This window comes from Pelodiscus sinensis, chromosome 24 (genome assembly GCF_049634645.1).
Source record: "Pelodiscus sinensis isolate JC-2024 chromosome 24, ASM4963464v1, whole genome shotgun sequence".
Lineage (NCBI taxonomy): Eukaryota > Metazoa > Chordata > Testudines > Trionychidae > Pelodiscus > Pelodiscus sinensis.
In genome coordinates this window covers 15,694,887-15,709,606 of record NC_134734.1, presented here as the reverse complement: position 1 = coordinate 15,709,606, position 14,720 = coordinate 15,694,887, and positions in this window count along the sequence as shown.

Below are 14,720 nucleotides of genomic sequence, written 5' to 3'. Positions count from 1 at the left end.
CTCTGAACCTCCCCCCCCCCACACACACACACACACTTCTGCTCACAGAGGATCCCGACAGCAAAGCCCAAGCCAGAGTTATTAAAAGAAGGGAAGATAATTTCCTCCGAGTGATCACACAGGCTGACTCCAAGAGTCTTGGAAGGGGGTGGGAGGAAGACAAGAGCTGAGTGAGGAGAGAGAGAGGGAACTAGAGACAAATTGAGGGGGAGGATTTGAGCTCCCTGGAGAATTGACCTTCAACTCCCCTGGCCGCTTTCCTCTTCCTTCCCTCTGCCTGCAGATCTTACCCATTATAATTAGAGGCAGGCAACCGGGGCACCAGACATCTGGGTGGGTCACATCTAAGTGCCACACTGCCCGCAGATGAGCAGTGAGATGCCAACTGCTCAAAGCCCTCTGAGCGCTTGGGAACCCGCAGGGGTGTCGGTCACGGTCCCTTGCCTGCAGCTCACTTCCCACATTTAGATTCTGCCTCCCTGAATCTCCCCCCATGGTTACAGACTTTCTGGCCCAAACCAGAGAGCGTTGCTGTGGGCCGCTAGACTACTGCCTTAGTCCTCCCCAGAAGTGGTTGCAATTTGCTGGTGGGTAACGTGATCACTCTATGCCCCATACCTATGTTAAAAAGGGGGTGGGGGAGGCATTGATGCTTGCAAAGACATGAGGGAGGGTATAGAGACAATCAGACGGGGATCTTCGGGGACGGATAGCTAGACTGCCTAGCTAACTGCTGAGGCACCGTGTTCTCCCATCCCTGGTAGTTGCCCCATGGAGAAGAAGCCAGCTCCCTCGCCAACTGCAAACAAAAAGCCTCCCCAAACCCAGCCGCCTTGGTATTTGCATTCCCCCAAGTCAGCACTTTCCTTCCATATACTGTGTGTGTATGTGATTTTTCTCAACCTAAAAATACCCCTGTTCCCCAACGCAGGCTCGGGCATGGCCCAGCAGGCTGCTAACAAGAACATGGGCTGGCCCGGAGCTGGAAATAGCTTTGCTCCCTAGGATCCCCCTGTCTCATCCCAGGGATGGAAATCTCACACCTCCTCAAGGATTCAGCCATGGGAGGGGGGATGAGGGGGACTCCCTTTTCACAGCCCCTCCCATGCCTGCTGCCCTCCCCATGTGCCCCAGGGCAGCTGCCTGGTGTCAATGGATGCAGAGAGAGGAAATCACCTGGAATCCAGCACCGCAAGGGCTGCAAAAAGCTCAGATCCCCCCTTTCCAGAGCGATGTTGCGTCATTTTCTCCTGGGGCTGCATTCCCTGAACCAGATCCCGCTCCCCAGACTCCCCAGCGATCAGATTATTTTACTGCACCTAATGTGAGCTGGACAATACGCCACCCCCAACCGCAGGTAAAGCCGGGCTTGTAAATGACCTTCCCCCAACTCACCCAGCGAGCTGGATTCTGAAGCCCCTGGAGCTGGGGGATTCACACAGGCCCGGGCCGGAGCAAAGAGCAGTTTAGCAGCACCCCGGAGCCACTGCCTCTGTGAGCGGAAACAGCCCCGTGGAGCCGCTGCGCTGAATGAGAATTGGGTTTAAATTGCTGAGGCTGCTTTATGGCTACATGCGCATCTTGGCTCTGCTTGGCACCCTGCTCCCTGCTTGCCCGGCTTCACTGCCCCCTGGCTCTGCTGCTCTCCCCCCCCCCTCCCCACTTGCCCAGCTCTGCTGCCCCTTGGAAGAACTGAGTGTTGTGGGTTCTAGGGAATGAGGAGCGGAGGTGAATACAAGGGGGACAAGGCTGTGGGCAGACTCCATGCACCCCCATACGCTTGTACCCCATACCTTGCCATTGCTTGCCTACACACACACCCTGTTCATTGCCCCTGCTCAGCTACACACCCTGTTCGTTGTCCCGTCAGCTGCACACACACACACACACACACACACACACACCCTATTCATTACCCTTGCTCAGCTACACACCCACACACAGACACACACAACACACAAGCTGAGCTGACGTGCCAAGTAAAACCGTCTCTGTTTTCTCCCCAGCCCTCCTGTTGCCATTGACACTAGTGCAAAGCAGACGTGCGAGCCTGCCGTTCTAGTCGGCTGGTGCTGTGCACACTCTTGGCACTGGTGTTTTCACTGAGGTTTGCTCTCCTATCTCTGTGCTGCTGTTTGCCACTCCAGGAACTGCTGCCAGTGTAGGCGCCTCCTTTCACCGCCGGCCCTTGGCAGCCGCAGCCTTCAGCTGGCATTGATGGATGTTCATAGGCGACAGGATCTGGCAGGGAGGGACTAGGCGTATTCGGTCCTGCCTCAGTGCTGGGGCCTGACTTGGTGACCTCCCAGCCCGTCAGCTCTGTGATTGGCCATTCACACACAAATCACCAGTGCACCAGTAACCCAGAGAGCCAGCCGCTTCGCTCTCCTCCCCAGGGAAGGGTGAATCGGGGGGTGGCCACCCCAAAAGCCCAGGGCAGAGAACAAAGAGGGTGTTCCCATGGAAACCAGAGGCAAGGCCGGCCTTACTGATATGCAAACGATGCAGCTGTGTGGGGCGCCAGGACATGTGGGGCACTAAATTGCCCCACATTTCATGGTGCAGCTGCATGGTGCATGTTGGCGCCGGTTATCAGCTCAGCCCCTGGCCACGCCCCGGCCACAGGCTCAGAGATGGCTCCTGCCACCAGCCCCATTCCCCGGTGCAGCAGAAAGGGAAACCGCCTCTTCTCTCTGACCGGCGGCACGGCCACCCGCTGCTCCTCCAGTCTCAGCTCAGCTCCAACCCACGCCTCCTGCCTGCTCCGGAGGCTGCAGGGGAGCCTCCCTGCCCCCCACAGCCCCTCCTGGGGGATGCAGGGGGCTGGGCTGCGCAGGGCACCAGCCTTGCTAAGGACAGCCTGACAGGAGGTGGGGGCAGATTGTCTGAAGACCTTGGCAGGTTGGGTTCTTTGGGAAGCCCGGCCCTTTGTTTCCCCCTGGGAACTTTCGCCCATAATGGGAGCAAAGTTGGGGTCCTGGCCCTACATGCCTGGGGCAAAATTCTCCACTCAGCAGAGGGGCTGCTCTTGGCTCTTCTCCTCCTTGTCACCGGAGCAGGTTCCCATCTCGCTAGTTTTACCCCCTTTGACTTGGGCCTCTGCCTCTCCTCTCCCCCAAGCCCCATGGGAGAAAACCTCACAGAAAAGACCAGCCCCAGGGGGAGAAGCAGAGTAAGAGGGACATGATCTAGGGCGGAGTCTCCTAAGGATGCCGCCCCCATTCCTGGAGCGTCGGAGTGTTTCAATGGATTTAGCTCCGTGACACTCACATCTCAGTGGTCCAGGAGCCAAATCAGCGACCAGCAGTGTCCCAAAAGCCATCGGTGTGTGAATTCCTTGTTTCCTTTCCTACTGATAGAGCTGATCCTCACAGCAGCACGGCTGGCCAAGCAGTCTATGATTGGTTACTAACATAGTAAAAGCATTGTCACAATAATCAAATCACAGCAAAGAGTCACTAGAGCCACATGAAAGCCATTCGCAGCTCCTGAGCCTCACTCAGAGTATCACTGATTTAGCTTCCCTAGGAGGCAGGGCTGATATCCCCATTGTCCAGGCAGAGAAACTGAGGCACAGAGTAGCTACATGACTTTCCCAAGGTCACATCAGGTGGCTGTGGCAAAGCAAGAACTTGCGCTCAGCTTGCCCGCTCACCCCCCAATCATGCACCCACTTTCCCTCGGACTGGCCGCACAAAGGAAGGCACAGAGGAAACGGAGCAGACCAAGCTCCGTGGGGAGCCGATAGCCGTGCCCGGGTGCTGACCGGGTGCCATGGGGAACCAATAGCTGTGCCTGGGTGCTCACCCATTAGCACGGGGCTCCATCCACCCGAGAGGAAGAAGCTGGTTATAGACCCTGATGCCAGGCAGGCCATTCCCAGCGCTATCCCCCCACTGATCTCAAAGCACTTTGCAAAGCGTTAATGAGACCCCCACACCCGACCCACAGCGTCCTTACACAGTACACAGGCTGAGGGGCTGCTCAGGGCAACATCAGGTCTGGCAATAGAAGCCAGGAGTCCTGACACTCAGCAACCTCCCCCTGCTCTAGCCCTTAGGCTTCACTCCTCTGTCACAGCTGGGAACAGAACCCCCAACCCCAGCCACCTCCCACCGTAACCTGACCAGAACAAGAGCCTACCCCCTGCGGCTCCAGCATGGCAGCACCAGGCACTGGGCAGGAGGAAGCCAACCACACCCCAGCCCCGGGCTCCATGTCTAGTTGCTGCACAGGGCCAGCGAGGGGGAAGCGGTGGCAGTGGCAGCCCAAGGTGCCTTTTGAGGTAAATCAGTGCTGTATCCTCAGGCGTTGCTCCTCATGTGCCTCACCACCTGGAAGGGGAAACCTGGGCACCACAAACCCCTGCCAGGCCCTCTGGGAATAGCCCAGCCCTCTCTCGCTCCTGCTGGGGATTGCAGAGCACTGTGCAAACAGCAGAGGCCCTCCGCCTGCCCCAGAGAAGGGGAAACAACACACAGATAGCCTGTGGGGAGCCCCAGAAAACCCAGGTGCCCTGACTTCTGAGCTACACTCTTCTGCCAGCATCCCTCCTGCAGCTGGGTGTATCCCGGGAGTTCTGCCCTGATTCCCCCAGCTACACACCAGGCCCCCGGTCTCCTGTAGAGTGCAGCTTGTCGGAGGCTGCTGGGGAATGTTACACACACAGGCGGAGAGACACGGAGGAGACAGCAGAGTCAGCTACCACCAGGCCCCTCTGCATGCGACTTGGCTCTTCAGGCCACAGCGGAGAGACGATGCAGACGGAGCCACATTAAAAGGCCTGCAGGGCAGGGTTTAGCTCGCCTGGGGCAGTGCACAGGGGGCAGCCATTAACCTTTCCCTGTAGGCCTGGGGAAAGGGGAGTTGCGGTCATGATCCCACCGCACACACCAGCCTGCTGATCCCTGGGAAGGGGGGTGAAGCCAGCAGGGAAAGGTGAGGGGGACACCTAGTGGCCCTGTCATGTACTGGCGCCAAGAGGGCTGCTGCTGGAACTGATTCTTTGGGGCTGAGTCAGTCGGATGCCTGAGCTCTGGGGGATAAGGGCAGATCCACGCTTGGCTACCTGCCCTGCCTCATTAACACAGCACCTGGCATGGACTGATAGGTGCAGCTCACACACAGTCCCACTTTGGCCCAACCAGTCACTGCTGGGAGCTGATTCCCCAGCTGATAATAATCCTGGGAGGCTCAGGAGGCTGGTCCCACCTGGGAGAGGGAGTCACCTTCCCGGGCTGGGCCCATCTCTGCAGGGAGACAAATCCCCTGGCTGGGCTGGTAGGAGCCAAAGAGCTTCCCTGGGTGGTAGGAGTCATGGGGAGCCCTCTGGCTGCCTCCTGGCCCTCAGTGGGTGTCATGCCCCCCAGCTGCACCCCCACAGCAAGTGGGAAGCCCCACTCCAGCTGCCCCCCTTTATGGATTTGGGGCACTTTACCCTACATACCCCACTGCTCAAGGCCTGCCCGGGGGTCAAGCCAGGAGCCTGGAGGGAAAGCGGGTCCCACTTCAATCCACCTCAGTCCATTCCCTGCCTAACCCTGTGGCCAGCTCTCTGCAGCAAAATAGGGTCTCTGGAGAGACCCCCCCTCCCCCGCACACTCCTTTCTGAATGGGTGGGGGAGGGGAGGACCCACCCTGAGGACTGGGCCCCGGGGGGAGATCAGGGCATGGCGTCCCGACGCAGGGTCACCGTGGGCTAACGCAGCCCCAGCCTGCGGCACTGCTCCCTCAGCCCACCCCAGCCCTCCCCTGGCGGGGAAACCAGGACGCTGACAGGAAACATTTCCCACCCTGCGTCCAGGGGCTGGGGGAGGTGAGCTGAATCAGGGGCTTAGCCCATCCCCCCTTAGAGCCAGGGTGTGAGTCAAAGGCAGCTAAGAGCAGCTCTTGTCATGGAACCAGTGTCCAAACCTGTCCCTCCCCTCCCCTCACCCAGGTTCTAGCCTGAAAGCTGCTGCTCCCAGCTGTGCCGGATTCGGGAGCTTTAGGCTCAGTGGTCTATCCCCAATTCTCCTGCCTTTGCCACCAGCTCAGCTGAGGGTGGGAGGGAAAGGGAGCAGGCCCAGAAAATGACTCAGCACCCAGGGGTCTTTGATGCTCAGTGAGAGTTAGAAGCACATCCCCCTCTCCCTGCTGACTGCAGTTATAGTTTCAGTGGGGAGGATACCGTGGGGCAGCGGAGAGGGGTGGGCAGATGCCAGCTGGCCCAGTGTCTATATCCCAAATGCAGGGGGCTCAGGCCAGACTGGACCAAACCCAGCTTAACCCCATCTCCTCTGTTGTTCATGAGTAGCTTGGACAGCAAAGTTCTCCCTTTCTCCACTAGGTGGCAGACGTTCTCTCTCTCTCACACACACACTGCCCCCTAGAGCTTGGGACCAGAGGGGCAGTTCAGTCAATTATTAACTTGCTCAGGGATGGGTAATCCAAACCAGGAAGTGGGCCCCATACGTGGCCTTCCTTCACTTCAGGGAGCCACAGCAACTCTCTGGGTCCCACTTGCTTCCCCGTGGCCTCCCCCTATCTGGCCCCTCCCCACACACCTCTCCCACTCTGGGCACGGCAGGCCCACACTTCCTATGTCAGGGTAGAACAGGGTTATTATCCGCATTTGGCCTCCTACAGCCCATGCGGCCGTGGCTAACCTGGTGCTCAGCTGACATCTGCTGGCCACACGGAGCCACGGCAGATTGGAAGCCGGAGTGCACCCTAGTGTGGGGGCGGTGGCAACAATGGCCCTGGGTGTCACAGAGCCCCAGTGAACCAGGAACAATGCCTGGAGACAGTATGGGCATCTAGCAAGGGAGTGGTGTCTGATGGCGAGAGCTGGGAACTAGGACCCCAAGGTTCTATTCCCAAATTACCCATTAGGACACTGGGTGTGCGTCTACACTACAGGGTTTTGCGACAAAAGTGGACTTTGGTCGATAAAACGATACCTGCGTCTCCACTACCGCTGAGTTCTCTCGACATGACGTCAACAGAACTCGCAGTTTTGTCGCCGGCGGTAAACCTCCTTCTACGAGGAATATCGCCTTTTGTCGACAGAAGGTGTTATTGCATCTACACTGTCCTTTGCATCTACGTTCTCATGTCGACAAAGCGGCTTGCTTTGTCGACAGAACTGGATGTCGTCTAGATGCTCTTTGTCGACAGAAGCCTGTAATCTAGGCATACTCTGGAGGACCCACCTTCCTTGCAGCCCAGGGTGGCAGATGCCCTGCTGCTCCCTGGGTGGATTCAAACCCACAACCCCATGCTGATGCCTTCCTCATTAGGCCACTGAAGGACCCACCCCATCTCCCTGCCTTCAGCAGATGCCAGCTCCAGCCCTGGGCAAACTGGTGCTGCCCAGTGGCACCCATCTTGCTGTGGGGATGCACCACAGCCAAGCTCTGGTACACGGCCAGGGTAGGCTATATGCTGGCTGAGCACAGCCCTAGAGCAAGCTACCCACCCCATCCTTGACAGCTCCAGGGAAGCTGGTGCCCCACCTCCCTACCTTCAGCTGGTGGCACTTCCAACCTTTGGGAAGCTGGCAGTGGCCACTCAACTGCTCCTGGGTGGGCAGTGGAGGAAATTGAACCCACAACCCCAGGCTCCCAACTTACCCATTAGGCCACTGGAGGACCCTGCCTCCAGCTTCTGTCTTATCTTCTCTACCTGCACCCCCCCTTCACACCCCAACACTGTGCCGTGAGTCCATCAAACACCCGAACCCAGACTCCTGCACTCCACATCCCCAGCCCCCTGCCTTAAGACTGACAGAAGACAGCCTGAATGCATGCAGGAAGCTGGATTTGACCAGTTGTGATGTAGGTGTCAAAGAAATGTGCAAAAAGATGCAGCCGCAGAAGTCCCTTTCAATAAAGTTTGTGGGTACAGTGTTTCATCTACACTATTATTCATCAGCATGTCAATTCATCATTTTAAGTTGTCTATTTTCAGTCAATCCAATGGGCACGTTTATACAGCTCTTTGTTGACCCCTTGTTCTGAATTTTTGATGTAGTTTGGCTCTTTGGTTTGGAAAGGTTGCCAGTCCCTGGGCTAGTGCTTCCAGCAGGGGACTCTTGGGTTCCGTTCCCAGCTTAGGGAAGGAAGTGGGAACTAGGGCTTAGAGAGGGGGACTGAGGCAGGACTCTAGGGAACCATGCATGGGGGGAAGGCTGTGCATTTCCAGCAAGAGTGATCAGGCTGAGCAGCTGTCTGCTTCTTGCCTGGAACGCGGCTGAAAAGGAGAAGTCCCCTCTTGGGAAACACTTCCCCTGGGGGCTCACCAGACCCGGCAGATGTTGGCTAACCTGGACGGGTGGAAAGAGAAAGCGACAGCCTCACTAACTCCTCCGCAGGTCCTGGGGAGGGCAGCTCTCCAGTAATTCCAGGTTCCTACAGGATGACTGGCCCTCTTTAGCTCTCCCACTGATTGGGCGACATGGGGCATACAACACAGCAGGTCTGGCACATTCGTACATCCTGGCGTTAGAGCTTTCTTCAGAAGTAGACTGCGTCCACGAAAGCTCATGATACCAGCCACATTGTTTGTTAGTCTCTAAGGTGCTGCAGGACGATTAGTTTTTTAAAACGTTTTTTCTATTCCAGACTAACACTGAAATTCTTAAGAGTGAACAGATAATTTGGCATGCCATGTTGGGATTCTGTTTTCCAATGTCTGTGCTTTTGCATTTATCATCACTGAATTTCACCTGCCATGTTGTTGTCCGGTCACCCAGTCTTATGAAATTCCTTTGTAGCGCTTCACAGTCTGCTTTGGACTTCACTACCTTCAAATAATTTTGACACATAATTGATCACCCTTCTTTCTAGATCATTTAGGAATATGGTGCACAGGTCCCAGTACAGACCTTTAGGGGATCTCACTCTTTACCTCTCTGCATTCGGAAAACTGACAAGTTTATTCCTACCCTTTGTTTCCTCTCTTTTAACCAGTTACTGATCCCTCTTATCACACGACTGCTCATTTTGCTTAAGAGCCTTTGGTGAAGGAGTGTATCAAAAGCTTCCAAGTACATCGTGTCTACTGATCACCATTGTCCACATGTCTGTTGACACCATCGGAGAATTCTAGTAGATTGGTGAGGCGTGATTTTCCTTTAACAAAGCTATGTTGGCGCTTCCCCAACAGCATATCAATGTATCTGGTTAGTCTGTTGTTTACTACAGTTTCAACCCACTTGCCTGGCACTGAAGTTGGGTTTGCCAGTCTGTAATTGCCAGGATCACTTCTAGAGTCTTTTTTTTTTAATGGTGTTACATTAGCTGTCCTCCAGTCATCTGATACAGAGGCTGATTTAAATGCTAGGTTGAATACCAGAATTAGCAGTTCTCCAATTTCATATTTCAGTTCTTCCAGGACTTTTGGAGGATAGTCTGGTGGCTCCTTACTGTTTAATTTCCCAAGTTTGTTACAACACTGCCTCTGCAGACATCTCAGTCTGGGGTAGTTCCCCAGATTTGCCATCTGAACAGAATGGCTCAGGTACAGGATTCAACTTCACATCCCCTGTTGGGAAGACAGCTGCAAAGAATTCATTTAGTTTCTCCGCAATGACCTTATTGTCCTTGAGTGCTCGTTTAGCGTGTCAATCGCCCGGTGGGCTCCTGAGACACTTAAACAAAAATGGACGTTCCTTTTTGCCTCCTTGATTGGTTGCTCTTCTTGGCCTGCATTCTTGTACTTTTCCACTTGAACTGTCAGAGTTTGGGCTTCTTTCTGGTTTCCCTCTTTCCAGCTGCTGTTCTGTCTGTCTGGTCTTTGTAGACAGTCTGTTCTTTGTGGCAGGGCCTGTCTCTCATGTTGCGTCTGTGCAGCTTGGGCCTCTCATAGACTCATAGACTTTAAGGTCAGAAGGGACCATTATGATCATCTAGTCTGACCCCCTGCACAGTGCAGGCCACAGAATCTCACCCACCCCTCCCAGAATAATCCTCTCACCTATATCTCAGATATTGAAGCCTTCAAATACTTTGAAGACCCCAAGATGCAGAGAATCCTCTAGCTGTGATCTGTACCCCATGCTACAGAGGAAGGCAAAAAACCTCCAGGGCCTCCGCCAATCTACCCTGGACGAAAATTCCTTCCCGACCCCAAATATGGCGATCAGCTAAACCCTGAGCATGTGGGCAAGGCTCACCAGCCAGACACCCAGAAAGTTCTCTAATAATTCCTATCATCCCTCCAGTGACCTATTTCCCACTGATAATGAATGGTCAATTAGTTACCAAGATCATGTTAGCTCATCAAACCATCCCCTTCATAAACCCATCTAGTTTAATCTTGAAGCCAGATAGATCTTTTGTCCCCACTACTTCCCTTGGAAGGCCGTTCCAGAACCTCACTCCTCTAATGGTTAGAAACCTTCGTCTAATCTCAAGTCTAAACTTCCTACTAGCCAGCTTAGATCCATTTGTTCTTGTGTCCACATTGGTATTAATCTTAAATAATTCCTCTCCCTCCCTGGTATTTATCCCTCTAATATATTTAAAAAGTGCAATCATGTCCCCCCTCAGTCTTCTTTTGGTTAAGGTAAACAAGCCAAGCTTCTTGAGTCTCCTTTCATAAGACAAGTTTTCCATTCCTCGGATCATCCTAGTGGCCCTTCTTTGTACCTGATCTAGTTTGAATTCAAACTAGGCTCTAGGTGTTACCATCATCAATGTTAATAATAAACAGCACAGCAACTGGGCAGTCAGGTCTCCTGGATCATCACGGTCCTGCTGATACCTCCTCTGTCTGTGTCTAGTTCATAGCCCTGCCCCGCAGACCAGTAGTGAAGGGGGGGAGGGGCTCAGGGCTCCGAGCTCCCTCCTCACAAGATGGAGAAGTGCTGAGTTCTGTTCTTAGCCCCTTGCCCCTCTCCAGAGGAACCACAAGTTTCTCTTCCTGCTTTGAGGCGCAGAGGCCAGTGCCTGCTCCGGGCGGCCAGCGAGCTGCACAAGGCAAAGAAACGGTCACACCTCTCAGGCCGAGCACACCCGCAGGCTGGGGCCCCGACTCACAGCATCTCCCACTTTGGGCTACCTTCACACAGCAGGGTCCCATGGCGGTGTTAGGGGGCAGGGTCCCATGACCTGGAGAGATTGGCAAACTTTTTTTTCCTCTCCCCCGCTGCTCTCTGATGTGGGCCCGGCTACCATTGCCCAGACTGTCAGTGGCCCTCTCAGTGGGGAGTCACCGGAGTCAGATGAGACTCTCGGCCAGCAAGTAAAACAAGTTTATTGGCTCGCAGGGATACAGCGTAGCACAGACTTGTTATTAGCACAGGAGCCAGATGCAGTCAGTACAATCCAACTTGGAGGGAGAGGGGCCAGGGCCCTGGGCCCCCTCCCCACATCCTAAGCTTGTGGAGACTAACTCCCACATTGAGCAGCCCGTCCCCACCCTGCAGGCAACCCCCCCTCCTCCTTTGTCTAGCTTCCTGGACAAAAGGTGTCACCTGGTCTTCCACCCAGTCTGAGGTTACAAGACAGCCTGAGCTATTGTTATGGACGTGCTAAAATGGGGCAGCTTGGGGCAGTCTCTCTTCCATGAGAGCCACACCCAATATTCCCGTCGCCAAGCCAGGTACCAGCGTAGTGCCCAGGGAAACTGAGGCACACATACATGGGATTACAACAGCACAGTACAGGACCGCAGGAATCACCTACAGCAGGACAAAGCAACCAGAGCGAACACAATCCCCACTCCATCACACCCTTCCTAGCTCAGCAAGGAAAGCTTTCCCTACGGGGAGCATGTGAGCGCGAGTCTGTGAGCGGGCAAGTGTGCATGTAAGTGGGGTAGGAGTGCTCATGTTCATGCCCACAAAAACTCATGATACCATCTACATGTTTCATTAGTCTATAAAGGGCTATCAGACTGTTTGTTCTTTTTTCTGTAACAGACTAACTTGGCTGCCCTCTGAAGCTCCTGAATATGAGGAAGTGATAATCCTCAGCTCCTAGATAGCTCAGTTCAATAGAGCTCAAAGCACTTCCCCCCCCCCCCCCCGCCTTGTATGTATTTAGCCTCATAACAGCACCATGTATGGATGGGGAAACTGAGGCACGGAGTGACCAAGTGGCCTGCCTCTGTTCCACTGCCTTGGCTTCCAGGCCTTGCAAACATCCCTCCTGCAGGCAGACAGTCAGAGGGGGCGCCCATGCGGAAGCACAAGAAAACCCCAGCTAATCTGCCCCGTGACCAGCTTGTTCATCTGCCGCCCACTCGCCTCAAGTCCCACGAGCCATTCTGAGCGGGAGGAGAGGTTCTCTGCGGCCACCCAGAAGCCCCCCAGTGGGTGCAGTGGGCTGGATCTGACCGAAACAGCAAGCATCTCTCCAAAGTTCCCTCTGTCCCCTGGTTCCTTGCTCCACCAAAGACAGTGGATGAGCTTCACCCATTTTAGGATACTCCATGAACGAGGCGTCCACCTGGGGCATGAATGGAGACTCTAGGATTCCCCATGGGGCAAATGCAACCACCTCCAAGTCGTTGCCAACATGGTGACCGAGTGCCCCCAACGCTACCTTTGAGACGGTCTAGCCGCGGAGCCAGGCACATCGGCAGCCCTTTCTATTGGCTTCGAAACGCTGCTATTTCTGAGAAAAGCAGCCGTGACAGGCCATGGCCACGTCAGAGGGGCTGTGGCAATCTGAGAGGCTTTCCTTGAGTGCTGTGTGTGGTGTTGGGGGCTGCAGCTCTGGGGCTGTGGGTCCGTCTGTGTGATAGCACGGGGGTGTGAGTGCACGTGTGTGGATGTTCGCATGGGCACACGTGTGGTGGGATGGGCCAGGTTCACTGGCCGCAGCGCAGCTGGGACAATCTACACCCTTTGGCACTTTGGCCCGTTATGTGTGTGTGTGTGAAGGTAGACACGCCTGTGCGCACGTGTGTTACGTGTGCCCCTCGATGGGTGTGGGTGGCTGCACATATGTCTGTCTGCGGGCATGGGGGGGAACAGCATGTGTGTGCAATTGTGCAGCGCACCTGTGTTTGGGGCTTGTGATTGGTGTGTTCATGTGCACATGACATTTGGGGTTGAGCCCATCTGAGTTTAAGTGTTCAGTGGTAGGGTGTGAGGGAGCGAGAATACTTGTGTTTGGAGTTTCTGTGAGGTTACATGCAGATGCACAAGTGTGTAGTGTGTGCGCATAGGCACACGTGCATGCAGGTGTGGGCACATGCACATGTGTATTGATGTGTGGGGATGTGTGTGCATATGCACAGGTGCGGGGGTGAGTGTGTATTCACTGGGGTGTGGTTAGACACATGGGGCAGTGTGTGCACATAGGGGGTGCCTAGGCTCATGGGGGTAAGTGTGCATGCACAAGGAGGGCTCTTCCTATAGCTACTTGTAGGGGTGAGTGTGTGTGCACATGGGGTGTGGATACATACATGTGGGGTATAGGCAAGTGGGGTATGTGCCATGGACGATGGGCGACCCCACGGCTTGTGGAGGCAAGCCCCCAAGCCCCACCCCTTTTACCCGAGGCCCTACCCTTGTGACCACTGTTGGCCTCTGCCTAGCCCCCTCCTCCTGCATACGCAATGGGGCCGCTGGCCCCCAGACAGGAATAGCAGAGTGCCGGAGCTGCAGGGAGCCAGCGGGCAGCATGGCTGCATTCGGTCCCAGCTTCAGAGCTCCAGTGGGCAGCACAGGCTCTGGAGTGCCAGAGATGAGAGTCAGGTGGCATGGCCCCATCTTCCCCGTGCCATGCCTGCCACCAGTCCCAGCAATGAGAGGACAGGCCGCATGGCACAATCCCCAGTCTCTGCCACTGCAATGCCTTCCCCTGCCTATAATACCTGCCACCCCTGGCATGTGCATAGGCATGTGTCGGGGTGAGTGTGTATGCACATGGATGCACATGGGGGTGTGGATACGTGCAGGGTGCATGAGGTGGGGTATGTGCATCAAAACGTGTGAGTGTGTATGCACAACGGGGGGTGCATGTGCATGTGCACGTGCACGTGCACGTGGGGGGCTGAGTGCATAGGGATGAGGCTTGGTGTGAACACATGCAGGCGTGTGCCTTGCCCCCTTCCTGCCTCTCTCTCCCTTTGCCAGCGGAGCCGGTGGACCGAGCGACTGTGCCGGGCTGGGCTCCAAGTCCCTTCCTGCAGGGGTGCAAAAGAGGATCCTGCCAGGCTGGCTCCGGCTCCCTAGCCCAGCTCAGTGCAGTGCAGCTGGGAGGCTGTTTTTTCCTGCTGCCCTCCGTGGCTTCCATATGTCCCAAGGGGATGGGAATCCTGGCGCAAGCAGGAGAACATACCCAGAGCCTGCAGCCTAGACTACTAACCCCGAGTGACTCAGCACGGGCCTCTTCCCAGGCCCCCCGTGCCAGACACCTGGCTGCAGGCGGCTCCTTGGCAGAGGCCAAGGGGAGACGGGGCTCAGCTCCCCTCTCTCCCTGCAGGGGGCGACAGCCGGCCTTGCCTCTGCCCAAGCTCCACCTGTTCTGGGGAGCACCTGGGTCTGGCCCTCTGGCCCGGAGACCCACACAACCTGGGGTGGGAGCTGGGCGGGGCAGAGGGGGAACTCAAGGTGCTGCATAGCCCCTGTCCCTGGTGCTGAAAGAGCTGGCCAATGGTGCCCCATTGGCTACTGGGCTGGGCATGTAGGCAACCAGTGGCTACCAGCCATCACCTGAGATCTGCCTGGGGTGCCATGGTCAGAAGACTGGGATTAACAAAGAGCTGGGCCAGTGGGGGGCTCT